We start from the raw sequence: 25,908 nt of genomic DNA, 5'->3' as shown, positions 1-25,908 counted from the left end.
AACCCGGAGACCGCCCAGGGGAGGGGCTCTCTATGTCAGTCAGGGCCCTTGATAACAGGGCTAAATCTGACACTTGCCAGTTAAAGAGAAAAAAATCAGACTAACAAAAGCTCACTCTCTACAGGCTTTAGAGAAAAAGCTTTATCCACAGGAGGGGCCTGCTGGGCATGGAGGCAGCCCACAGGAGTGCTGCCGCCACGGCCACACAGATCCACTCCTCTCTCCTCTGTGAACTGCTCACTCCAGAGCCAAGGTCCCTGCCCTGACCACTGTAGCTCAGTGGTTTGGGTGTTGTTCTACAAAGCAAAAGGTCACCAGTTCAATTCCCGATCAGAGCACGTGCCCCGGGGTGCAGGCTCAGTCCCCAGCTGGGACGTGTGTGTGATGTTTTTCTCTCAAGTGATGTTTCTCTTTCTCTCTTTCTCCCTCCCTTCCCCTCTCTCTAAAAATAAATAAGTAAAACCTAAATTTTTTTTTAAAGTTTCAAAGTTCCAGGGGAAGAGAGTCCAGTTGGCTGTGCCAGGAGGTGTGCTTGTGATCAACCAGGGTGAATGCCTGCCTGCCACCAAGACCACACACAGAAGGGGCATCCCCAAAATGGACGTGATAGCGAAAGCCCAAACAAATGTGCACGCTTCTGAATGCTCGGTTCCCATGGAGATATGGGCCACACAGAGCTCAGGCTCCTGTGCAGGCGGGGGCTGCTCACCACCTCTCCCTCACCCCTAGTGAGCACAGAGAAGACAAGCTGGCCTGGGCAAGGACACTGGGGAAGTGGCAATCCCCGAGAGGGACAGCATCGGGCCACTAACCCCCTAGGTAAATAACAGGGGTCACTGTGGTGGCAGGACTAGAGATGGGCCCGTGGTTGGTCCCGTCACTTCCAGCTTGGCCACAGACATCTACCTCTCATGCCTGGCACAGAAATTCCTGTCAGGGACAAAATCGTATAGAACACAGAGGCACACACACTAGGAAATGCAAACACCAAACACAGGTTTTCCAAACGCTCTCTGCTATTTAAGGGCCTCTGTTGGTGTAAAGAACTGCAGCGATGCGCACAGTAGGACTGTACTTGTGCCTTTCACTCTGCCAGAACAGAGCAGACATCGCTGAGGCCTCAGCCCACCCGTGAGCGTGGCGCCAAACATTTCAGCATCGATCTCTACCTGTGATCGTTTCAACCCATGCTCTTCCTCTGCCGAGCAGAAAAACTTAGGAAATAAACGCACAACTCATGTCTCACCGTTTGTCCCCACCAGAAGGTTTGGTTTGGAAGAGTGTAATTGATCTGAAAGAGATGCCTTACTGAAAGCGTTACACATACACACATCGCAACAATGCTCTCGGTGTGTCGTGCTGTACAGGTGTGCCAGCTGCTGGAAAGTGAAATTACCTAAAGCTGAAGTTCTTTTCACCTAGCAGTTAATTAGCACAAATTATAAACTGGAATGTATTACTCTCTACATGGTGTGCGCCCCGGACCATTACCACGCTATAGGAGTGACTTCGGAAGTGGCTTCAACCGATTCGCACGTGTCAGAGAAAATCTGGCGTCTAAAGACATGCGGTCCCACCGATGTAGCACCACTCTCCCGTTATTTACTCCAGTCGCTGGTTTTTAGTCCTTAGAGAAAAGAGGAAAAGACTACACACAGAGAGTGCTGTTATTACTGTGTCCGCTACAACTGTAGATCATGAAGTGAAAAACCACTGCAATTTTTTCAATTGCTGACATTTCCATGCCAATTTCTTCTAGACGTCAAAAAGTGGAAAACTGACTGAAGCAGATGCTCTGTGACCCTCAGAGAAAAAGTCAGATTTCTAACAAATGGAAACACCCACAGTGGCCTCCAGGAATACAAACAATCAGTTCCTCACATTAGTACAGGCTCTGCAGATCACCAGTTTCACCGTTTAGAAGCGCGTGCACAGAAGTGAGCAATCCCTCCCCACTCACAACAACCCTCTGAGGCAGGTGCTCACACTGCATTTTATAGATGACCAGTTGACACCCTGAGAGAAAATGATGCTCCAACAGATCCTGATTTGGTCCCTGGGGGCTTCCTGGAGCCCCCAAACTGTGGGTCTGCCTAAGGGTCGTTTTATTTCAATGAATAATTTGGGGAAATACCGTATTTTCATACTATAAGATGCACCGGACCATAAATGCACCTAGGTTTTAGAGGAGGAAAATAGGGGGGGAAAAAACCCTGCTCCACCACAGCAACCCCCCCAACCAGTGAACCAGGTAAGCTACATTTAGACTATAAGACGCACCCTGCTTTTCCTCCCAAATTTCGGGGGGAGTGCATCTTATAGTCCGAAAAATACAGTAGGTAGTTTCTTGTTGAAGCGTTTGAGGTCAGGGTAAGAGAAGAACTCACTATGAATTCCAGTGAAAGTCACTGGGGGTGACCACCTGTTGGGAAACATTCTTCCTGGTTTCAGAAGCTGTAACCCCCCCATGGCTAAGGCTGAGTGAGAGACCTTGGGACCATAAGCCACTAAGGAGACAAAGCTTATCTCCCTGGCAGGGGCACTGCCTCTGCCCACCTTACTTCACCCTGCTTGGCCCCCAGTGCATGACCATTAGCCAATGACAGGTAAGATTCCTCAAGGGAGGGATGACCTAAGCTAGGCACGGTCATGAGGGGGTCCTTAGGGAAGGACTTGGGGGGCTATAGAAAAAGGAGGTGATGGACCCTCACCCCTCGGCTTTGACATAGCCTGAGTCCTCATTCTGTCTGCAAGAAGTATCCTAATCTCTTGGCTGCCTTACTTCCCCTGCCTGACTTAAGCCTGAAACAATGACAGAGGGCGCTGCAGTCCTGTGTTGGAAAGGGTGGGTTCCCCGGGGTGATCAGGCATAAGAAAGAATACATAAAACACTGTGAAACCTGCTTAGCTAAGGATGCCCTCAGTTTTCTGATAAGGGTCCAAGCATGAAATGAGTTTGTTCCCCAGAGTTTTATAGACCTTTAGCTAACTGACCCTGACTCAGAATAAGCCCTCATAGTACTTTCTATGTTATCTATCGTTTGATCCTTACTGCCTGACAATGACTGATGAGCTTTACCTGTATTCCTGTGAAAACTGAACCCAATAAAAGCCCATTGAGGAAAGGCTCTTGGCCCTTCTCCTTTGAGAGATCGGCCACCTTTACTCCACAAGCAGATCATGTCTTGGTTGACTTATTCTCATCCGTGGCAGATGGAGGGCCCTGCAGGCAGAGCCCCCCCACAACCACCACATCCAACAGTGTGGGAGATTTTTATTTAAAATCTTCATGGTCTCTTGTGAAACAAAATGACAGGCAGAGGGCCACACCCTGGAGGGGAAGGAGGGAAGGTGGCACAGGTGGTGAGCAATCCCCAAGCACCATGCTCTTCTACAGGTGGAATTCCTTTGTTCTGCAGCAGATTTTCAATATGCCCATTGTGTACGAAACTGGGCCATGATCCCTGCACTTAAGAAAATCTAGAAGAAAAATTAAGTCACACAAGTGAATGGGGAAAACACCGCCTTACATTTTGTATTGGCTATTTTCCTTCACCCTAGGAATTCTCCCATTCTTGCAAAAGAAAAAAGAAAATGCTCGATGGCTGGATGGCTGGCGCCCTCTTGTTATTGCCCTTCCTCTCTTCGCACCTCCGCTAAGCGTTTTGAAAGCATGTCCGTACCTACTGTCTCCACCTCATCATCATCATTATAAAGTTTTCCTGGTGGCCCTGCAGCCTGACTCCCTCCCTACCGTTCCAACAGAACTGTCCTCGCCCAGCTCATTCGAGCCCACTGCTCTGCAGACCTCAGGAACACCGTTCCACTCAGCACACACCTAGTGGATGGGCCGAGACAGACTCCATGGGCCATGTAATTTCTGGGGAGCCGTGCAGCCTCACCCTGTCAATCAGTGATCAAGTCTTTCATTTGGAAGCCACTGTTAAAAGTTCATCAGAGGCTCCTATTAGGGTGAGGCAGTTCTAAAACACGTCAAATTCTTTGGCATTTCTGTCATCAACGGGGAGGGTCTACAGCCCCTAGCCCTCAGCATTGGCCCACCAACAGGGCCCAGCAGAAGTAGTGCCATGAGACTTCCGAGGCTCTCATGAAGACCACATCTGTTTCTCTTGGGATGTGCACTCTTAGAGCCCAGCTGCGTGGTCCGAGGAAGCACAGGCACCTCATGGGGTATCTTAAGTGAAGAGGAACCAAGGCTCCTGGCCCTCAGCCCCAGCTGAGCTCCCAGTCTACAGCTAGAGCCAACTCCCCAGCCACGTGAGTGGCCATGTGGGAAGAGGACTCTCAAGCCCTTCCCCCCTGTCCCCCCCATCCCCCCGACCCTTCCATCCTTCTGTTGAACCCCTCGGCAAATGTGCAGAATGTGCAAGCCTTCCACGCCAAGCTCTGCCCAGACTTCCTATTTGTGAATTCAGTAAGTGGCTGTTGCCGTTTTGAAACACTGCGGGGAAGGTTTGCTGTGCAGCAATAAACAACTGGTACAGAAGACTATAGAAGACTCTAGCTTCTACATAAAAATTCTAGAAGAAATACGGTGAGAATTTCCTATTTTTTTAAATCCATTATATAAAATACAAAACTATATTTTAGAGTCCTACAGGTACAAACTTACCAGAGCCTGAAAACTGTGTTTTAAAAAAAGGTCACAAGCGGTTGTTTTCTAATAGATTGCCTAATATTGATTGCATAATTAATATATGAGTACTTTGGGGATCGATTTGTAAACTAACAGAAAATATGATTTTACATCTTTTCTTTCCATATGGCAGCATCAACTCCATCTATAGCCAAGTAACACTGTTTTTAAATCTTTATTATCCAGATTATCTATATTATTATAAATGCATCCATTTTTCTAAACTAATCTGGGGCCCAGGACACAGATTTCTCTACTTTGGGTCTGAACTCACCATTTCTGCGAAGGAGACATGATGGGAGCCACTGCAAGTGTGATAAAAAGAACTATTCAATAGCAAGCGGCTCACATTTCTCCTAACTCAGGATTTGGCTACAGTTTACCAAGATGAAAAAATAGAAACCATATGTAAAACAGCTTTTTCCTTTACAAGCAAAGCCCACTTGTAATAACCTACATGAGATATTCAAATTTGCTTGATCAGAATGGCTGTTTAAAAATACATGGCTGGAGTTCATATTCGCAGTGTGCAGATAAAAAAATAAAGACACTCGGAATTAATAATTAATATGTGACTGAAATCCAGAAGGGAAGGAGGTGGCGTGTTGTGCATACTGCCGCACCCTTTTTATCAAGCCCTGGGTCCTCCTGCGGGCTGTTTTGTTCAGTGGATGACTTGGGAAATGAGGTGAGTTTGCTGGTGAGCTGCCTGAGAGCAGGGCTCAGGGATCCATGACTCTGCGAAGGTCACTGGGGAAGGCCACACATCCATCAGCGTGGGAGGCCGATTTTATTCAATGTATCCTTGGTTTACTGTGAAACAAAATGCAGCCGACAGGCCACGCACCGGGGTAGCAGGAGAGGTCTGAGCGTGGTGGCAAATGCCCCATAGTGCAGGTGGTGGGTCCCAGGTGTCCCACCAAACCCCTGGGGAGTCCCAGCACAGCAGTTAGCTGGTCCTGCGGAGGCTCCCTCTCCGAATGCCCAGAGTGGGGCTTCACTGCCTCAGACAACACACCAGCCTCAGCCAGCAGGGGCATTTGTGCCAAAAGGGGAACATCCTCTAAACAATCTAAACAGGACCCAATTAAAAAAAAAAAAAAGTAACCCACCAATTTACTTTCACCAGAGAATAAAATTCAAGAAAGAAACGTGTAAGGCCACAAATTCCAATGGCCTGGCTCCCTGAGAATGGCAGCCATCGGTCCTGCAGAGCCAAGGCCCTAAGGGATGGTCCAGGCCTGGCCAAGACTGTCAGGCTGGGAAGGACACAGCTGACTCACCCGTGACTTCCCACCACTGCTCTCAGCCATGTGCCTGTAACTAGTTCAGTGACCTCATTAAGCCTCAGCTCCCTCGGCTGTGGGATGGAGACAGGAATCCCTGCCTCTGTGAAGAGCCAAGGCACCGATGCAGAGGTTCCCGAAGTGGGGCCTGGGGCCAGCAGCTTCAGGACAACCGGAGACTGGTGAGAAGTGCAAATTATCAGGCCCTACTCCACACCTGCTGCATCAGAAACGGAGTGGGAGGCCACAAGTGGAAGAAGCTATCTGCATTTTAGCAAGCCCCGGAGGTGACTCTGGGTCACACTGAGAACCCCTGCATAACTCTGCCTAAAGCTCAGCGCCTGCGTACATTAATGGTCCCATAAATGACAGTTACCACAGTGACAAACAGCTGAATTCAGCTGACCTCACCCCTGCGCCACCACGCAGATAATACAGTGTTCTGCTTACAGGGGATTCAAGGTCTGGAATGATGACAATGGAGATGGTCACAGTGATGACAGGGATGATGACAAATGACAATCTTTCTAAATAGAGTGACTGGAAAGGCGACAGAGACCAGAAGATGCCCTAATTCACGGTTGAGAATTTATATGACTAACTCAGAGAAGTGCTGCTTCTGTAGCTATCCAGGGCAGAAAGGCATGAAAGAACCCTTTCTATACAGAACTTTCCTTTACATTAGTACCCATGGTCATGGAACTCTTTGTCACTCATCCAGAGAGTTTCAACCACTTACAGGGTGGCTTCTGGGAGCTTTGGTCAAGGGCCAGCCGCTGAGCCCTCACATGGGGTAGGAATCTAACAGAGTGCCCCTACCCTGAAAGGATGCCTCCTCCCCCAGGTGTGCCAGAGGGTCCAGAGGGCCAGAGAACAGTCACCCCACACACACGCAGGGCTCTCGGGCACCACCTTGGAAACCCAGAGAAGGCCAACATTCCAGGCTCTCCACCCCTCTGTGAAGTCTTGCTCTGCACTGGCCCTCCCGTCAGGTCCATTAGCCTATGGCCTCCTGTCAGAGCAACTGAGTCTCCCCCAACCCGGCCCCAGGTTTGTGCCCCCATGCTGGTGGTTTGCCTGTGTGCAATCTGATCCACTCCCTGCCCTTCCCCCACACTGCCCCAGCCCCCCACCCCCCAGGCAAAGTACCTTTCCAGACACACTTGCCAACTGGCTCTAGCTAGGTTTAGCTGGAAGACAGAAAGAAAAGGAGAAAGGAGGCAGAGCATCTCTTCCCTTTGCGCTCTCTGCTTTGGATAGTACCTCCAGCACTGGCTTTGCCTTCCACAGGGTTCCACTCCCACCAGACAGGCCTTCCCTGATGGTCCCAGCTGCTTCTGGGAGCTTCTGTGTAGACTCAGCTCTTGGCCTCTGGTAGCAACACCCCACCCTCCTTCTCTTTTTTTCCATCAGCCTCAGAGGTGTTAGTGGTTTCCTGCTATTGGTAAATCGCTGGGTGACCTCATCGTCCCCTATTTGGCTTTCAAATCTTCCAAAGACTTTCGTAACTAAGTCCTTGCATTAAAGGTTTTCTGTTTGACTCCGTGGGCGATGACTAATGTAGTCTCCTCTCACATCTTCAGTCTTGATCATGCCTTACCTGATGCCTATTGTGTCAGCTCCCTGTCCAGTGCTTTCCTTGAGGCTGTTTTCTCCTATGGGGAGTCCCTGTTCTCATTTAGGCCTTCAGTTCTTACCTGTCTGTGATCACCAGTTTTGATACCAGCCCCTGCAACTGTGCCCTAACACCAGTCCCAGCCCTGACCACCCAGACTTGATACCCATCTAACCCCAAGCTCTATGGGAGACTGGCCAGTCTTGACAGGCATTTGCCACCTGCATCTCCTTGAACTCCGTAACTAAGTTAACTTGAACACTCAATAAATATTTTACACCGTAAACTTTTTCCAAGAACAACCATACTCCATTAATGGGTAAGTTAATCGGGCAAAAGTAAATCTGTCATTTGAAATAACTATACAACTGGCTCCCAAACTCACCTGATAGTTTCACAACATTCCACTACCTTTTGGCTAGAAAGACACCACTGATGAACCAACTAGAGTCAGAACACAGTGTTCCAGAAAATGATGATGCTATTGGCAACTACTCATAAGTGCAGTAAATACAGTATTAATGACTATACTTGTGTGATGCTTCTTGTTTTGCAGAGGGAGCTGCTGCCACTTCAAGTCTTGCATTCCAGAAGAAATCACTGAACTATCTTTAATGGCCAATCTTAGAAAGCTCATCTCTCTTAATTAATTTTTCAGAAAGTTAAAAAAACAAAACAGAGACAACTGCATATAAAGAAGATGGTGGCGTTGATGACTCGGGACTGGAGCCAGGACTGGCAAACGCAGCAAGTCCCCTGGGCAGACAAGCACTATATTTATGCGTGTCGCGTGCTGCACTACAGCTCTTGGAGCATCCAAGAAGCCTTCTAGAACGGGAAAGGGACGGGTTTCCTTAAAGGTTAAATAAGCTGCCAGAAGGGATCACTGCCTTTGTCTGTGCTTTTGAGCCCTTCTGTAGTTGCTCAGCTATTCCCAGTTTGCCTTAAGCAAGTGCAGGCAACTGTCTTTTTAAAAAGCACATTAATAAAAAGAAGAAAGAAAAGAAAGAGGCACTGACTTGCAGGATTTTTTTCTAAAACAATCCATGCACAAACCCACCAAGTCCCCAAGAGTTTGTGCATGATGCCTGTGCAGCAAATACGGAGCCCAGAGGCACCAGGCCCCCAAACAGCCCAAGCCCCTCCCACCTGCCAAGCCCCGGAGACCAGACACCGCGAGAAGCTGGAGAAACTCGTGGGCCCAAATAGTCCCCCAACTCACTTTGCAGTTGAGTGCCTACAGTCTAGCATGTTAACATCACCGGCATGGTGAACAATGACGGAAAGCCCAAGAAAGCCTAGCTATAGAAACACTGATTCAGCACACTTCCCAAGTACACTGTTGCTTCTTTTGCCTAAAACCATTGACTTAATTTCAAGTTTCTACAGAATTGGAAATAATTTAAATCCGAATAACTTAATGTCAAAAATAAGAATTTAGACTTCTATTATTTTTCCCCACTCAAGTTTCTGGACAATTTCATCCCTGAACATTTACAAAAGGGGAAAAAATTCAACAAGGAAATTTTAGCATAGGGGTCTCACCTGCTTCTTGCCTTTGCCACTATCTAGTTGTGTGACCGTCAGTGTATTTCATAATCTCTCTCCTGGCCTCCCTCTCGTCCTTGTGAACAGGTGGTTGGCCCCTCTCAGGCCTAAAATGTTCCTATTAAAATGACCACACAACTACTTCAAAACGATACGCACACCTATGTTCATTGCTGCATTATTTACAATAGCCAAGATATGGGAACAGAGCGCGTGTCTGCCAATGGAATAACAGATGAAGAAGATGTGATACATATACACAGACACACACACAGTGGATATGACTCGGCAATGAAAAGGCGAAATCCTTCCGTTTGCAACAATGTGGACGGACCTTGAGGACGTTGTGCTAAGTGAAATAAGTCAAGATGAAAGAGACAAACAGCATAGTACAAATTCACTAACATGTGGAATATTAAAGAATGAAAACAAAAAAGAGCTCACAGAGGCAGACAACAGATCAGTGGTTACCAGAGAGGCCAAGGGGTCGAGGGAGGGCAAAACAGGCAAAGGGGGTCAGCCAGTTGTGTGTTAGCCAGTTGTGTGGTGACAGGCGGAAACCAAACCTTTGGGGGGAGCACGCGGAAGTGTACACAGACGTCAAGTTGTGATGTTGCACACGTGAAACATAGAGTGTTATAAACCAATGTTACCTCAATAGAAAGAAACTAGAAATAAATTAGATGGCTATACAATTGGCTCCAGAATAATAACCTAAGAAATCCAGACTTTAATTCGAGGTAAATATGAAGCATCTAAATAAAAACACTGGCTCTTAGATTTCTAAAATAGTTTGGAGGCTGCCTTCCAGCTTAGGCAGAGACTGGAATATAAGAGAAACAACAATGTAAAGACAAAGGAACACGTGTGATTTCGAGTAGCTTCCAGAAGTCACTAAGGCTTCCCAGGATGTAATGCACAGGCTTTTTTAAAAATATGGAGTCAAAAGCCCTTCTTCAGTACAGAAGATTTCGTAATATTGCTAAGTGATCCAGCTTGGCAGCATTTGAGGAAGAAAAAAGTCAAACGTTACACTACATGGGCTTTCACCCTGTCACACAGCCATTAGCGTCAGTGAAAAATGATGGCATTGTTCAGTGTTAGTCATAGCTCCTTCTTAATAAAATAAAAAGTGAGACAGAAACACACTCTGAATATAAATTTTTTAAGGCTTTAAAGATCCAAGACTAGTAGCAAAACACACACACACACACACACACACACGTATACATAAGCGTATAGTCTGTTTTTTAACGTGAACAAAGTATTGCCATGGCTCCTACGGAGTTGTGCCTTTTTCCAAGCCATTATGAATAATTAATTAGGTATCCTGCAGTCCAGGTCATTGTCCTCAGGAATTTGGGGACCTGCAAATGTAAAAAAGACTCTGTCTCCAACTTACATGGTGTACAATCTGTCCTAGACACCACTCCCCAACCTCCAGTATAGCCTAGTGACGCAAGGCATTGTGCATCCTATTTCTTGTCACCCACCCTCAAACCAGCCAGTGAAGCGCTTCCCTAACTTAGGTGTAGAAACAAGAGAAAAAACAACACTTTTAGCACCCGCTGCCCAGTGCTTCACAAACTTTATCCCATTTAATCAGACAAGAATGCCCCAAACCTCTTACATTTTTTAATATCGCCCCCATCATAATGCATACCAATAACAGTAACAGTTTTAGGGTATTTTTAATGTTTTATCAAATACTTCAGACATAAGAATAATATAACAACCAAAAATAAAGTTACACTGCTATTTAAAGAGCACTCTGAGCAGAGGCCAGCAAACTTTGTTAGTAAAAGGCCGAGACGTAACTATTTTAGTTACTTACAAAGAGTAAGGACTTTTAGGCCAAGAGAAACAATTGCAGATATTATGTAGATACTTATACACCCAGAGAGCACACACATTTCCTCAAATTTGTTGTTGACAAAATTCAAAAGACAGTAATAACAATTGAGCTAATAGCACAGATCCACTAATGGGGAAGAGCAGAGCTCTTTGGGGGGCGGGGTAACATCTCACTTAATCAAGGTCCAGAGCCACTGCTCCCTCCCGTCGGATGGACTGCAAAGGTCCGTCTGCAGAAGCCCTTATGAACTCGTGAGCAGCGCACAAAAAAGGCAGCGAGTGGGCCAGGTCTGCCTAGAGTCGGCCGACCCCTGCTTTACACCTTACAAACTATTTCACTAACCATTTATCCAACTAATAATACTTATTATATGCCTTCAGTTATCCTTTCCAAAAATATTTGTTGAGTAGGAACCATGTGCCAGGTGCTTCACTAGAACACGGGGGTACAGAAATGGGCCAGTCGGGGTCCCTGCACCAGGGATACAGTATGACTTACAGACAGGCCTGCCCCCAAGGGGGTGTGTACTCGGGGGCGTGGGTACTCAATGCAGTGAGAGAGATGGTTATGACTCCGGTGAGGGCAGGCAGCACAGGGAGGAAGTGGCAGCCTTTGTCACCGCTGGTGGTTAAGCACCCACAGGCCAGAATGAGAACTCCTGCCTCAAACACAGTGCATCCCTTGCAAGCTGTGTAACTCTAGTGAGACACTGAACCGCTTCATGCCACCATTTCTCAGTTGTGAGATGAGAGGGATACTAATGGTGCCTCCCTACAGGCACCACAAGAGGGTTGTGAGAACTCAGCAGATCGATTCACGTAGAGCACCCCGAACAGCGACGGGTACACAGGAAGTGCGTGCCAGTGTTAGCTGCTCTCGTTATGACGGAGAGGGTTGTGAGTGAACTGAATCTTAACTGGTAAGTGGGAATTTCCCAGGAACACAGGTGGAAAGAGAAACTTCCAGGCAGAAACCAGGGCAGGCAAATGAAGACAAGCATCAGAAGCCACCCGGAGTGGTCTGGGGTAGCGTGCAAGTGAAGGAGGCTGCGAGGCAGGAGATGAAGATGAGGAGAAGAGATCTCAGAGGGCTTGTGTGTGCCATTCATAGGACTTGGCCCTTGATGCCACAAACAGGGGGACACTGAGTTTTAAGCAGCTGAGAACATGAACAACATGTGACCTAGTGACAGAGTGAAGGATGGTCAGGAGGAGGCAAAGATGAGAATGAAACGACTAGGTGAGAGGCTTCAAGGACAGATGACCACAGCCCCGGAAAAAGAAAAATGGTGGTGAAGATGTGGAGGAGGTGAGGACTTGGAAGCCACAGAGAAACACTTCCAGAGTCATAGCAGCCCTTAGCTGTGGGTCACAGAGGACCAAGGAAGAGTCGGGAATGACACACAGATCTCTGGCCTTGTCCAGGGGCACTGACCCTCCATGATGGGAACCCAGGCAGGGGAGCAGTAATGAACGCGGAGGGGGTCCAGACGGAACAGTGAGCCAGGCCAGCCCTGGGAGCATCTGGCCATAACCCCGCAACATAATGAGGCACAAAACCACAGGGCCAGGCAGAAGTAGGACCGAAGGTTAACAGTCAGGAAAATCTAGAGACAGGACCAAGTGCGGCTGGGTTGGGCATCAGCGAGTGGGTGGCACCTTCCCTCCCAGGAATGAAGTGCCAGCAAGCACCACACTGTGGGCCCTGCTGCTTCAAGGCCCTCAGTGGGGCGGAGTGGAACAGGAGGCGAGCTCACTTCGGGACACGCTGGCTTCACGGAGCTCAGAAGGAGGTTGTAAGGAGTCTGGAGTTCAGAAAAGGGGGTCTGGAAATACAAATTCTAGGGTCATCACAGAAAGTGTGCGGCGGGTGTCCCTCCCGGAGAGAGTAAGGAGGGTCAGAGGAAGGGGAGAAGGTGGATGCTGAGAGAACTATCTGAAGAGGAAGGGCAATCAGAAGGATATGGCGTCCCAGGAACCAAACAGGAAGGTCAAGAACTGGCACAGCCACTACGGAAAATAGCACGGTGGTTCCTCAGAAAATTCAAAACAGAGTTACCATATGACCCAGCAGTCCCTCTGCTGGGTATCTACCCAAAAACTTGAAGGCATTTATTCTCAAAGACATACACACCCCTATGTTCACTGCAGCATATTCACAGCGGCCAAGGCATGGAAACCACCCGAGGGTCCCTCGGTAGATGATTGGATAAAGACGACATGGGAAACACATACTATGGGACACTCCTCAGCAGAGGATGAAATACTGCCACTAGCGACAACACAGATGGACCCTGAAAATATTATGCTAAGTGAAATAAGTCGGTCAGAAAAAGCTAAGAAGCATATGATTTCACTCATATGTGGGATATAAAACTGGACCTCATAGACACAGACAACTGTATGGGAGTAACCAGAGGGAGGGGAGGTGGGTAGTAAGGAGTAAAGGGGGTGAAATATATGGCAATGGAAGATGATTTGACTTCGGGTGGCAGGCACACAGTGCAATGTACAGACCATGTATCATAGACACGTACACTCGAAACCTATATCATCTTGCAGTATAGAGTGAGCTTATATGATACAATGCAATACAAATCTCAGATCAAGCAAATCTATAGCATTAGTTACGTTAACAAATTGCTTCAAAAATGATAGCATCTGTTATTCGCACTTTCTATACGGTCGAGAAAAAGTGGTTTGCTAGGTGATTCCGTCTTAGGGTCTGTCCTGAGCTGCGGAGGCCTGCGTCTAAGGCGGCTCATTGAAATGGCCGGCGGTGCCACTGGCTGTCAACAGGACGCCTCAGCGCCTCGCCCCACAGACCTCTCCACCGGGCTGCTTGAGTGTCTTCAGAACGTAGCGGCCGGACTCCCCCAGGGCAAGTGAGCGAAGGGAGCACATTGGAGGCGTCGATGTTTTTCATAACGCAGTCTGGTAAGTCCATCGTCTTCACCAGCTTCTCCTGCATCACACATACCGTGCAGGAGGGGCCTCGGCAAGGGCGTGCGCTTTGGAGAGTGAGGACAAGCAGGTCTGTCTACACAACTTCAGGCGTGTGTGCAGGTCCCACATGCACGAAATACACCTGCTCGTCGTTGCAAAAGAAGATCATTAAAAGTGTGATAAGACCCTTTTTAATCTTATTAACCAATGTCACCCTAATAAATCTAATAAAGTCCTAAAAATCAATTAAAAAAACAAAACAAAGCAAGAATGGGGATACTGTTAAATGCTGCAAGAAAGTCAAGGAAGACGGAGGCCCAAAGCACCTCCGATTTGCTAATTAGAAAGTCAGGGTGAGGGGGTCGGAGAAGTTTTCAGGGAGGCTTGGGCTGCAGGGGATAGAAAGTGGATGGAACGTTATATGGTGGCAGCAAAAAGTAGGCTATTGGAACCCCACTTCTGAGCACGTCCAGAGGAAATGAAAACACTGTCTCAGAAAGATACCTGCACCCCATGTTCGCTACAGCACAATTCACAATAGCCAAGCCTCGGGAAGAACCTGAGTGCCCGTCAGCGATGAATGGATAAAGTCAGGCAGAGAAAGACAAATACCTGATGTTCTCACTTATATGTGAATCTAAAAACGCCGGACTCATAGAAACAGCAGGTAGAATGGGGTTGCCAGGAGCTGGGTTAGGGGAACGGGAGCTGTTTGTTGCTCCAAGGTTAAGAACTTCCAGTTATTAGATGAGTAAGTGCTGGGAGTCTCTCGTAGAACAGGGTGACTGTGGCCAACAACACTGTATTATATAATTAAAAGTTGCTAAGACAATGGATCTTCAATCTTATAACCACACACACATACAAAATTGTAATTAGGTGAGGGGATGAAAGTCGTTTTGCAATATATATGTGCATCAAATGATCACCTTGTCTACCTTCAACATACATACGTTATACATCTACAACACCTCAATGAAGCTGTAGAAGAAAAGCTAGCCTGCGGGAGGGTGGCCCCACGCAGTGCCCACTGCTATGCCTTTTTTACAGGCAACGGAGTAAGACCCAAGAGTTTGCCCGCGGTCCCTCAACTAGAAAGTAGGAAAGCTAGAATTCAGTTCCATGACTTCTGGCTCCAAGATCAATGCTCCATAACACTTGGAAATATCATGCTTTGGGTTAGGATATGGGAGGAAACCTACCACCACAAACAACAGGAATATTAACAATAATGTACATTGGTTAGTGTTTTTAGCTTTTCCAGGACAATAAAATTAATACTCGAGGGGGCACATAGCACAGGGCATTATCCCATCAACATCCATACAGCCCTTCCATAAAGACATTTACATTGTACAGAAAATAAAACTGAGGCTCACAGGCTATGTAACCTGCAGGAGGCACCGGGATTAAGCAGAGGAACAGGGATTCAAAAAGAAGGTGATCTGGAGGCACTGCTGATACGACTTTAAAAGTTAGGGAGGCACCGCACACCTTTCGAGATGGCTACTGTCAGAAAAACAGAAACGGAACATAACAACTGGTGGCGAGGATGCGGAGAAACTAGAACCCTTGGGCATTGTCGGTACCGTTACCATGGAAAACAGTGTGGCAGTTCCTCAAAAATTAAAAATAGAATTACTGTATGATCCAGCGATTCTACTTCTGGATATATATCCCCCAAAATTGAAAGCAGGCTTTCAAAGAAATACTGTTTGTACATCTGTTCATAGCAGCATTATTTGTAACAGCCAACAGGTAGAAGCAACCCAGCATTCATTGGCACATGAATAGGTAAACAAAATGTGGCCCATCCTTACTATGAAACGCTATTCGGCCTAAAAGGGAAGGAAATTCTGACGCATGCTATAACATGGGTGAATCGGGAAAATGTTATGCTAAGTGACATAAGCCAGTCACGAAGGGACAAACACTGCATAACTCCACTTCCAGGAGGTATCTACAGTAGAAATTCATAGAGCCAAAACAGAATGGTGGTTGCCAGGGGTTGAGGGTGGGGGGATGAGGGGTTATTGTTTAATAGCTACAGAGTTTCAGTTCTGCAAGATGAAGGGCTCCGGGGATGCATTGTGGTGATAATTGCACAATGTGAATGTACTTAAAGCCACTGAACTGTACACAAAATGGTTCAAGATGGTAAATTCTACGTTACGTGTATTTCACCACAATTAAACCAAAAACTTAGGTAGGCATTACTTCTCATTTTAAAATGAGAAATAAGGCACAAAAAGGATAAGGCATCTTTTCTTCTTTTTATTTTCTAATTGAATTTATTAGGGTGACATTGGCTAATAAAATTAGATAGGTTTTAGGTGTCCAATCCTCTAATACTCCATCTGTATATTGTATTGTGTGTTCATCACCCCAAGTCAACTCTCCTTCCACCACCATCTGTCCCTGCTTTTTCCTCTTCTCCCTCCCCTCACCCGCCTTTCTCTCTGGCAATCACCATATTGTTGTCTGTGACTATGCGTTTTGTTTTTGTCTTTGTTTTTTTTGTTTTGGGGTTTTGGGGGGGGTGTGCGTAATCCCTTCACCTTTTCACCCCACATTATAGAAACCGTTGACTGCTGATCTGGGCCGAGAACCTAACCGTCCTGCTTCCAGGTGTGTGATCGCATTAGACAGCACACATGGGTTTCCCTTCAACTTTGACTCGAACTTGAGGTTAAACAGGTCTTTATAACGTGTTGCCATGGTTCTTCCTCATGTATGAACCTTGCTTGATCATCTTTCTTATCCGCAGAATCACACTAGCTTCCTTCCTTCTCTACGTTGCATGAAGATATCGATAGTGCCTTTTACATTACTGCCGACCTGGAGTAATGATGGAGATGTGATAGGCAGGCTGTGGACCATACAACAAAGCCGTCCTCACCATTACTCACGGAGCACCTGCTACGTGACCCACAAGGCGTAACTTCGGTTAGAAACTCAGAACCCCTCCTACACCTTATGCTGACAATAACTAAGCTTAAACCATCCTATGTTCCCATCTTTTCCTGTAATTGTCTTTTATTTCTTGAACAAACTTTTTACAGGCAAAAATTTAACAAAGGCCAAAAAACGTAAATGACTGGACTACCAGAAGCTGTCAATCTGGAGAAGGCAATCATTCGCTGCCTTAGAAACAGACACAACTTCCTTGAAGCCCCAGAGGTGGCACCCCTGAAGTGAGGTCCCACTGTGGCAGAGACCACTCGCCGCCCACCAATACCCCTCCTTCCCGTTTTCCTTAGTAACAGATCACCTGTATTTTTTATAGAATTTATTAGCATGACACTGGTTAATAAAAGCATACAGGTTTCAAGTGTACAAGTCAATAAAACATCATCTGCACACTGCATCGTGCGCTCACTACCCCAAATCAGGTCTCTTTCTGTCCCCATTTATCCCCCTTTTGTGCACTTCCACCTCCCCCACCCCCCTTCCCTGTCTCTGTACCGTTGTCCAGGACTATGTGTCATATACATACTGCTTTGCTTAATGCCTTCACCTTTTTTCATCAGTTCCCCCACTCCCTCCCCTGTGATAGCCGTCAATCTTTCCTATGTATCAATGCTTCTGTTTCTATTTTGTTTGCTAAATTATTTTGTTGATTAAATTCTACATATAAGTGAAACGATATGGTATTTGTCTCTCTCTGCCTGGCTTATTTCACATAGCATAATAATTTCCAGGTCCATTCACAAGAATAAACTCAAAGTGGATAAAAGACTTAAATGTAAATCGCGAAACCATAAAAATCCCAGAAGAAAACATAGGCAGTAAAATCTCAGACATCTCTCTTTGCAATATTTTTGCCAATATATCTCCTCAGGCAAGGGAAACAAATGAAAAAATAAACAAATGGGACTACATCAAACTAAAAAGCTTTTGCACAACAAAAGAAACCATCAACAAAATGAAAAGGCAACCCACTGCATGGGTGAACATATACGCCAACAATCCATCTGATAAGGGGTTAATTTCCAAAATGTAAAAGAACTTACACAACTCAAAGCCAGAAAGAAAAACAACCCTATTAAAAGATCATCTGTATTTTTAAGCAGGGCAAAATGCCCAGGGAAAATTACCTTTCCCAACATCCCTTGAAGATAGAGATGGTCCATATTACAAGTCCTTAGGTGGGATTTGTAGGAAGAAATTTTAAAGTGAGCTTATCCATCAATTTGCAGGTACCCTTTTTACATATATTTTATTGATTATGCTATTATAGTTGTCCTAATTTCCCCCCTTTACCCCTCCCTCCCATCCTTCATTCTTCTCCCTTCAGTGATCCAGATATGATGGCTGGAGTGGCAGCAGCCATGTAGAGCCCATGAAGAAAGAAAAAAATCAAGCAAGAGAATCTCAGCTACCCTCAAATTGTTAAGATACCAAAACTATGCCAGCAATTGTCTAACTCTAGTCTCCTCATTATGTTAAGGAAATAAACCTTTAGGAGTTTAAGACCATGTAGCGGGGTGGGGTGGGGTTAGGCAGCATCTGTTACTGGCAACCAACTGCAATTTCTAAGAGGGTATATATAGGATACTGAAAAGATACTGTATCTCTGTGAAGTAAGACATTTAATTTGCTATAAATATTAATAAATGTTACTGGATGGTGATGACTATGATGATGACGTTAACCTTATGAAGCATATCCTCGCTGGCAGGCACTGAAGTGTGGAACGGTTAAGTAATTTCCCCAAGATCTCACAGCTACTAAGTGGTGAGGCTGGGCTTTGAATCCAGGCAGTCTGGCTCCGCAGTGCATGCTTTAACGACAAGACAATTATATCAAACACAACAAACTAATATACACAGCACAAGCTAATCTCCACAGATACACTAGTCTTAAAATAAGTTTTATTGATTCATTAAAGAAAATCCTCAGTATAGGTCATTGCTACATTGCTCTTCTGTTTGAGAAATGATTTCTCGAAGGTCTGGCAAACACCTGACTGGTCTCATAACTGCCTTGCATATTACATAAAAAACTGCTTGGACCATTCCCATAGTCTCTTGATAGAAGCTCTTCCTTCCCACCATCCACCAATGGAAGATTAATCTCCAAAAATGGAGCTTTGACCACAAATGAGCCCTTCACAGAAGTCTTCGGTGGATGCCTGTTGCCTGAATAAAGTCCAAACTCTTTAGCCTGCACCCACGCCAACCTTTCTCACCTTCCCCACCTTCCCCAACCTGCCCCACCTTCCAACCACTTTCCGTCACCCTCCAAATCCTGCAGCCAAACTAAGCCACTGATGAGCCCTGTATTCATGAGGTATTCTCCACCTCAGACCTTGACACACACTGCCCAGCCCATCGGGATGCACATCCTTTCCCATCGCTTCCCCGGCTCCATGTGTCCACACGTCATCCTCAAACCCACATCAAATGCCTCACGTGCCACACCAATGGCTCCTTCTAGTCTGGGCTGCGCTGCGTGGATCTGGTGTTGGAGGGAAAGCACTGGGTTTCAGAGTCTCCCCTACAGAGAGGGCAAGGGTCATCCAGCCATGCAGCATCCCCCACGAAGACCAGGGCCAAGGAATCGGGCCCTCTTCTCCACTACTCACCTTCCTCAGCCTCCCTCCAAGTGTGCTTTCACCTCCCGCCACATTTTATCTGATCAAAATCAACACCGTGGGCAGACAGTCTTCTAGCTAAAGACACCTCACGAAAGGGAAACTTGTAACCCTAAGGATTTGTGAGAAAGTAGAAAGAGGAAGGCCATGGCAAAGCTCATCCTGGGGCTGAGGGGCCCAGCCAACATGAAGCCTTTCCCATCTAGTGACCGAAGTCACACAAGTCATGAAAATCCAGGAGGTAGCTTGCTCCAGGTTGTTACATCATAAGAAGGGGCCTACTTCTCCTAAGACACTCAGGTAACTTGGAGGACTAACTACTATGGATTGGGCACAGGGAAACGAAGTTTAACCAAATACAAAGAATCCCCTTGCCGCTTGGGAAGTCTCACTGACTGATACAAAGTTATGGGACTCATTTACTTAACACAACATAATCTAAACCAAGTTATGCACAATGCCCTAATCTAAACCAAGTTATGCACAATGCCCAAATCTGGAGCTTATAGGTATGACTAAATTCAGTTCTCCTCAAGGTAAATTATAATCGATGGTGTTCTCTAGGAGACTGCCCGTTCACAGGCTTCATCTCACGTCACTCTCCACCGCCTCAGATACCATCCATCCTCCTAGCTGTCAGCTCCTGACTATTTTGAGTTGCTTTGATTTTTTTTTAAATCCTCACCCAAGGATATATCTTTTTATTGATTTTTGAGAGAGAGAGAGAGAAGTAGGGGGAGGGGAGAAACATTAATTTGTTGTTCCGCTTACTTATGCATTCATTGGTTGAGTCTTCTATGTGCCCTGACTGGGGATCGAACCTGCAACCTTTTGGTGCATAGGACAGCACTCCAAGTAACTGAGCCACCCAGCTGGGGCTGTTTTCCTTTTTTTAATTTGATTATTCTGATCTGCTTTTCTAGCCCCGAGTCAAGAATACCATAAGACACTGCAGGCGGGAGAGTTATTTAAAGTTTTGAATGAATGAAAGCACAAGGATGCTCCAAATTTAATGGTTAATTGAGCAATTCCATTGGTCTTCCTCTCTCTCCCCTCTCTCCCTTTCCACCCCCCTCACCTCCTCCAACCTCTGGAGAAATGAGGCAAGGAATGAATGTGCTGCCAAAGAGGAGAAAAGAAAAGTAACTGGGCATTTGAATCACATGCCCTTCTGGTCCCCTGGTAATTGGAGGTTAGGTGGGTTTTTCCAAAGCACCACAAAGACTGTTTTTTTTTTATTTTATTTAAAAATAGATTTCTGATCCCTGTCCGCCCCCCACTCATACAGGGCCCTTACAAAGTAAACCACAGTATGGAGGAGACTGGCTTACAGCTCTCCTTGATTGTCTGTCAGTGAACTCACCAAACTCCCCCCCAATTTAATATTTAATTCACTGAAATTGGGATAATTCGGTTCCTGGCTCTAAGGGGATTCACAACAGGGCAGAAAGCATTGTCCCTGTGGCGTGTGAACCAAAGCCCAGCTCAGTGCGTATGTGTGTTGTGGGGAACGGAATTTCCTCAACATCCTCAAAGGAAACGTTGCTTCCTGAAAGGAAAACTGCTGTGGAGGCTGACGGCCACCTCTGGGAGCAGTCAGGCCGCTGTCACGCAAGCCACCAGGAATGTGAAGGACGCGAGCACTAAAATTGGACGCTAGGATGCACCGAACCAGGTTTGGAGGAGCGCCTCTTCCGAGTCTGAAGTCCACAAACACCCACAAGGGAAGAATAGGAGTGACTTCAAGGGGGGAAGAATAAATAGCGATAGCAAATGTGGCTGCACCCCAGGGCACCTGGCGGCCGGGTCCCCCACCTCCAGACCTTGACGCCCAGCACTGGCCTTGTGCGGTGGGCCCTCACTTCCCTCCACCTCCGACCTGAGCGAACCAACACCGTGGACAGTTGTTGAGTTAAAAATACTTCACCACTTGGAAACTCGTAACCCAAAGGATGTGTGAGAGTGAGGCAGAAGGGAGATCCTGCGGAAGCTCTTCCCAGCACCAGGGGTGCCGCCAACAGGAGGCTGCTGCCTCTCTGATCTACTGACTGAAATCACCCAAGTTGCAAAACTCCAGACAAAAACAGCAGGAGGTCAGGCCTGGCCATGTGGCTCAGGAGGTTGGAGCACCGTCCCATACACCAAAAGGTTGTGGGTTTGATCCCCAGTCGGGGCATATGGGAGGCAACCGAACGTTGTTTCTCACACTGATCTCCCCCCCCCCTTTACTCCTCTCTAAAATCAATGAACATATCCGCGGGCAAAGATTTAAAAAAAATAAAAGTAGCATGAGGTTAAACAGGATCTGTGAATACCAACAGTGTGGCTGGAAATACTGCTGCCGGAGCCAGGAAATTCTTTGTTTGTTGAAAGATCAAGGAGTTCCGAGTCCAAAAGCACTGTATAATTAAGCATAGCCGATTACAAGGTTTAAATCCCAATTAACAGCTCTGTGAACTAAGAAGCCAAATAACACAACAGTCACCAATTTACTGATTATGTCCTTTAAAGCTGCTTAATTTAAAATAACGACATACGTGTGGGATAGGCCAGCAGCCAGACCTCTGCGAGCCTGCATATAAGTAATAGAGTATACACTAACTTTGGTAAGCAATGCCAAAGATGGGGACCGTTTTCTTTAAAGTGCCATGGGTCGAAAATGGGAAGTTGGGGAGAAGATCATGCTGGAGTGGGTGACCTCTGTAGTTTATCATCCAAAGCAGAACACTTCTAAGAGCAAAGGTGTCACTATTAATAATTGTGCTGGGACAACAGACATAAACTGGACTGTCGCAAGCAAACCACAGTGCAGAGCCACCCTGCTCAGGGGTCACATACAAACAAATCAATAACGGAGGACTCACGTTTAACAAGATTTTAAAGTCCACCCCCAAACACCCTTAAAACCACGTTAAATATAAACCACAAAAATACGCTGGAGATCCACGCTGGGAAAAGCAGAAGGGCAAGCAGGGGTGGTGACAAAGGTGAGCCCTGAGGAGGGGGAGGGAAGCAGCTGCTTTTGTCCTGAGGTCAAGGTAAGCAATCACATCATCCTGCTTTATTTCTCAGGTTACGATGGTTGAATAATGCAATATTCCCTGCATGCGAAGGAACGTAAGTGACGAAGACTCCACGTAAGCTCAGCACCCATGAGCCCAGCACCCGTCGCAGAGCCAGAGCAGCACCGGTCCCATCACAAGGCATGGGAGGCCAGGCTAGGTGACGCACTTTCATCTCTGTTAGTCGGGCCCTTGGAGACTGACCCGCAGACTAGCAGCTCCAGATTGCAGGGTCTTTTCCTGAGATCATGGTCCATCGTGATTAGGGTGCCCCCAGCAGTGCCCTGAGGAGGGGAGGCTTCCTTCACAAGCCAACCAAGTGAAATAGAGCCAAGTAGCTCCAACTCCTCGTCTAAAAACTCCTGCTGCCAGCATTCACAGAGAGTTAGGAGGGTCATGTCCCTAAGGTGTGCGTGAATCATTACAGTGAAGGAAGCCAGCAAAGATTCAGCGCTGCGCCCAGAAAGAAGAAGGGACAGAGGCTTCCTTCTCCACACCTCTCCAGCCTTTCTCCATTCCCACTCCCTGTCCTATCTACTCCCCGCGAGTTTTTAAACCAGGAGAGCACGAACATCGGGGGCAGTAGCTGTCGGTGCTGAGCAAAGGGGCAGTGAGTAACCACCAATCCTGGAGGAGTCGGACGCCCTGTCTCACCCCTCTCGTGGTGTCCCGAAATAGGTGTGCACTCCAACGCCTTCGCTCTCCCCGTCTGTGGCCTGGACACACTGTGTGACTGCCCTCGGCCTGGCCCATTGTCTGTGCGTGACATGCCCACCCACAGGAAAGGACCAGATCGTGTAAAGTATGTGGGCGCTCCTTAAAGCGCATTGTTACCGCATACCTGTCTGCATCTGAGTTATTTGTTGTTATTATTCATAGAGGCGACGAGGGCCAGACCTGGAAGCAGGGTCAGGGCGGGGTTCAGGGATATGCTGCCCTACGTTCTGATCAGATGCCTACAGAGAGACAGAGACATCCTCTCATCCTCTCAGAAAAGAAGTTAACCCTCCTTCAGGTCTTGGAAAAAAGACCTAGACTAATGTTCAGTGGCCCTTCAACGCATTTTGATACTAGAATTCACTGTCATTTAATGATTATTTTATATGTACATGTTATGCCAGCACCATGCTGGACCCCAGGAATACAGTGATAAATGGGAAAGCAAGGTTCTGCGCTGAAGGTCTAGTGGGGAGAGGGGACACGAGGCAAGTGACAAATCAACAATTTCAGATGACTCTAGTGCTAGGAAGGAAAATAAACAGGGGCCATACTTTGGTGCAGCTGGTCAGGGGTGGGGGCCTGTTTGAGATAGAATGGTCAAGGACAGTCTGAAGAGGTACAATGTGAACGAAGACACTAGCTCTGACAGAGGGACCAGCGAGTGCCGCTGGGACTAGGAAAGCTCGCGGCAAGTTCAAGGCGCTTGGAGGAGCCCAGGGCAGCTCAATGTTTTCAAGCAGCGCTTCTCAACTTGGTCAGTGCTAGAATCCCCAGGAGGGCCTTAGACCACTCTGACAGGGGAGCCCACCCCCAAGGCCCCCCACCGGCCAGATTCCTGTGATTATCTAGGTGAGCTGGGGCACAGGGTGTTCACCCAGCTCCCCGAGTTCTCTGAGGCACTGCCCGAGTTGAGAACCACAGCAGGTAAGCAGCCTAGGACCGAGCCCCCGGGCCCTCGGGGCGGAGGCCTTCCTATTTAAGGACTTTTGCTCAGAGCTTTCCCTCCGGTCAGCGGTCAGCAATATGCCAAACGTGGAGCTGAGGCCAGGTGAGGGGGCATGTCCACAGTAGGTGCCAATGAGTGACCCTTATTTTTACCTCACAGCCTGGAAGAGGCAAGACAGTGTGTGTGAGTATTTAGTCCCTGAAGGCTAGGGTTTTTTTTTTTTCCTCCTGAGGAATACTTCTAGGAAAACATTGCAACTAAATCAGTTTAACCCACATTCCTGGAAATTACCTGTGCCTTTTGACCTAAAGTGTTAAAAATATATATAATAAAAAAGCATAATTATAATTGTCAGTCTATAAAATGCAAAATTAAACATTAACCCAGCCTGACTGTGTGTGGGGAGTAAATATGGTTTATAATCCAAGTGTCATGACATGGCGACCCGTGGAGAGTCAGCCGGCGAGGGGGCTGCGTCTCCTGGCTGACTTTAGGGCACATGTCAGGAAGCAGGCACCTCATCTGTGACAAGGACGTTTCCTGCAGAAGACGTAGATCCTGAAAAAGAAGTGGTGGAAAGCACGCCAAATTCACCATCATGGTTTCTTCTGGGGAGGGAGTGAGGAGAACAGAGTACATTTATCAGATGTATTTAACTTCTCTCATGTTTAAAAAATCAGAAGCAAATATGGCGCAATGTTAATATTTATTAATTCTAGGGAATGACCTGTGAGTGCTTGTTATATTACTCTCTGTACTTTTCTGTATATAAAAAAAGGAAAGAGAACATGTTTGAAGGGTAAAAATTCTTCATTTAACACTTCTTGCATAATGTGTTAAATTGGGCTGAAACCCTGTAATTATTTCTTACCAGCACTGGCTGCCAGTTTCAGAGGCAATGGTCCTGAATCCATCATTAGCGTTTGTGCTGCTGTTATATTTCTACACGGGGGCTGAGGGGCGTGCCATTAACTACCTGGTAGATTGTCTATTTCGCATTCTCTTCTTTTATTCAACTGAGTCACTGCCTTAAGCATCTCTTTGACACTTTTCCTATAAATACTGCGGAAAGAAGGATGAATAAGACAGTCTCCGTGTTCACCAAGGAAGATGGCTGATCCAGCAGAACCCCGCCGCTGTCTTACAGCCCAGAATGTTCTCTTTCCCCATAGTCTTCCAACGCAGCATTCCACCTCTTTCAGGAAAGCTTGCCTGATGTGTTTCCATCCTCTCTGTAGCCCCTTTATCCCAAACTCCCAAATTCTCCCTTATCTCTGAATCCCCAAGTAATGATTTGTGCAGGCTCATAAGACCCTAAGCCACAAGTGGCGAACACAAGGCCTGTGGGCCAAATCCGGACCTCCACCTTGTTTTATCCGGCCCAGCACCTTGTTTCTACCTGGCGGCAGCGCCGAGCTCTCGCTTAACAGTTAAGGAGTAGTTACATTTACACAGTCCTAAAATTACATTCGGCCCTTTGAAGGCAACCGCGAGGCTGATGTGGTCCCCGGTGAAAATGAGTTTGACACCCCTGGCCTAAGCCATTTCATGAAGGCGAGCCGCTGGGCCGTGTGAACGCAGGGAGGCAGCTGGACGCGTTCTGCTGTCAGGAAGGGGGGCCACGCTGAACAGACAGAGATGATGAGCCACATAAGAGATATAATTTATTTGGGGATCA

At 46.9% G+C, this 25,908-nt stretch overlaps 1 protein-coding gene across 3 annotated transcripts in view; it reads right to left on the bottom strand.

Annotated features, from left to right (window-relative positions):
* Window positions 1-25,908, bottom strand: part of CSGALNACT1 (chondroitin sulfate N-acetylgalactosaminyltransferase 1) — a 305,085-nt gene that overhangs the window by 239,864 nt on the left and 39,313 nt on the right. Inside the window, exon 1 of one of the 3 annotated variants that reach the window (XM_024578924.3) lies at window positions 7,207-7,329. The exons of the other annotated variants lie outside the window; for them this stretch is intronic. The gene's annotated coding sequence lies outside the window, so the exon portion shown is untranslated. Of the gene's footprint in view, window positions 1-7,206; window positions 7,330-25,908 lie in introns of those variants that run through there. 3 annotated transcript variants of the gene reach the window in all.

Source organism: Desmodus rotundus, chromosome 13, assembly GCF_022682495.2.
Source record: "Desmodus rotundus isolate HL8 chromosome 13, HLdesRot8A.1, whole genome shotgun sequence".
Classification (NCBI taxonomy): domain Eukaryota; kingdom Metazoa; phylum Chordata; class Mammalia; order Chiroptera; family Phyllostomidae; genus Desmodus; species Desmodus rotundus.
This window is presented reverse-complemented; position numbering and strand designations above follow the sequence as displayed.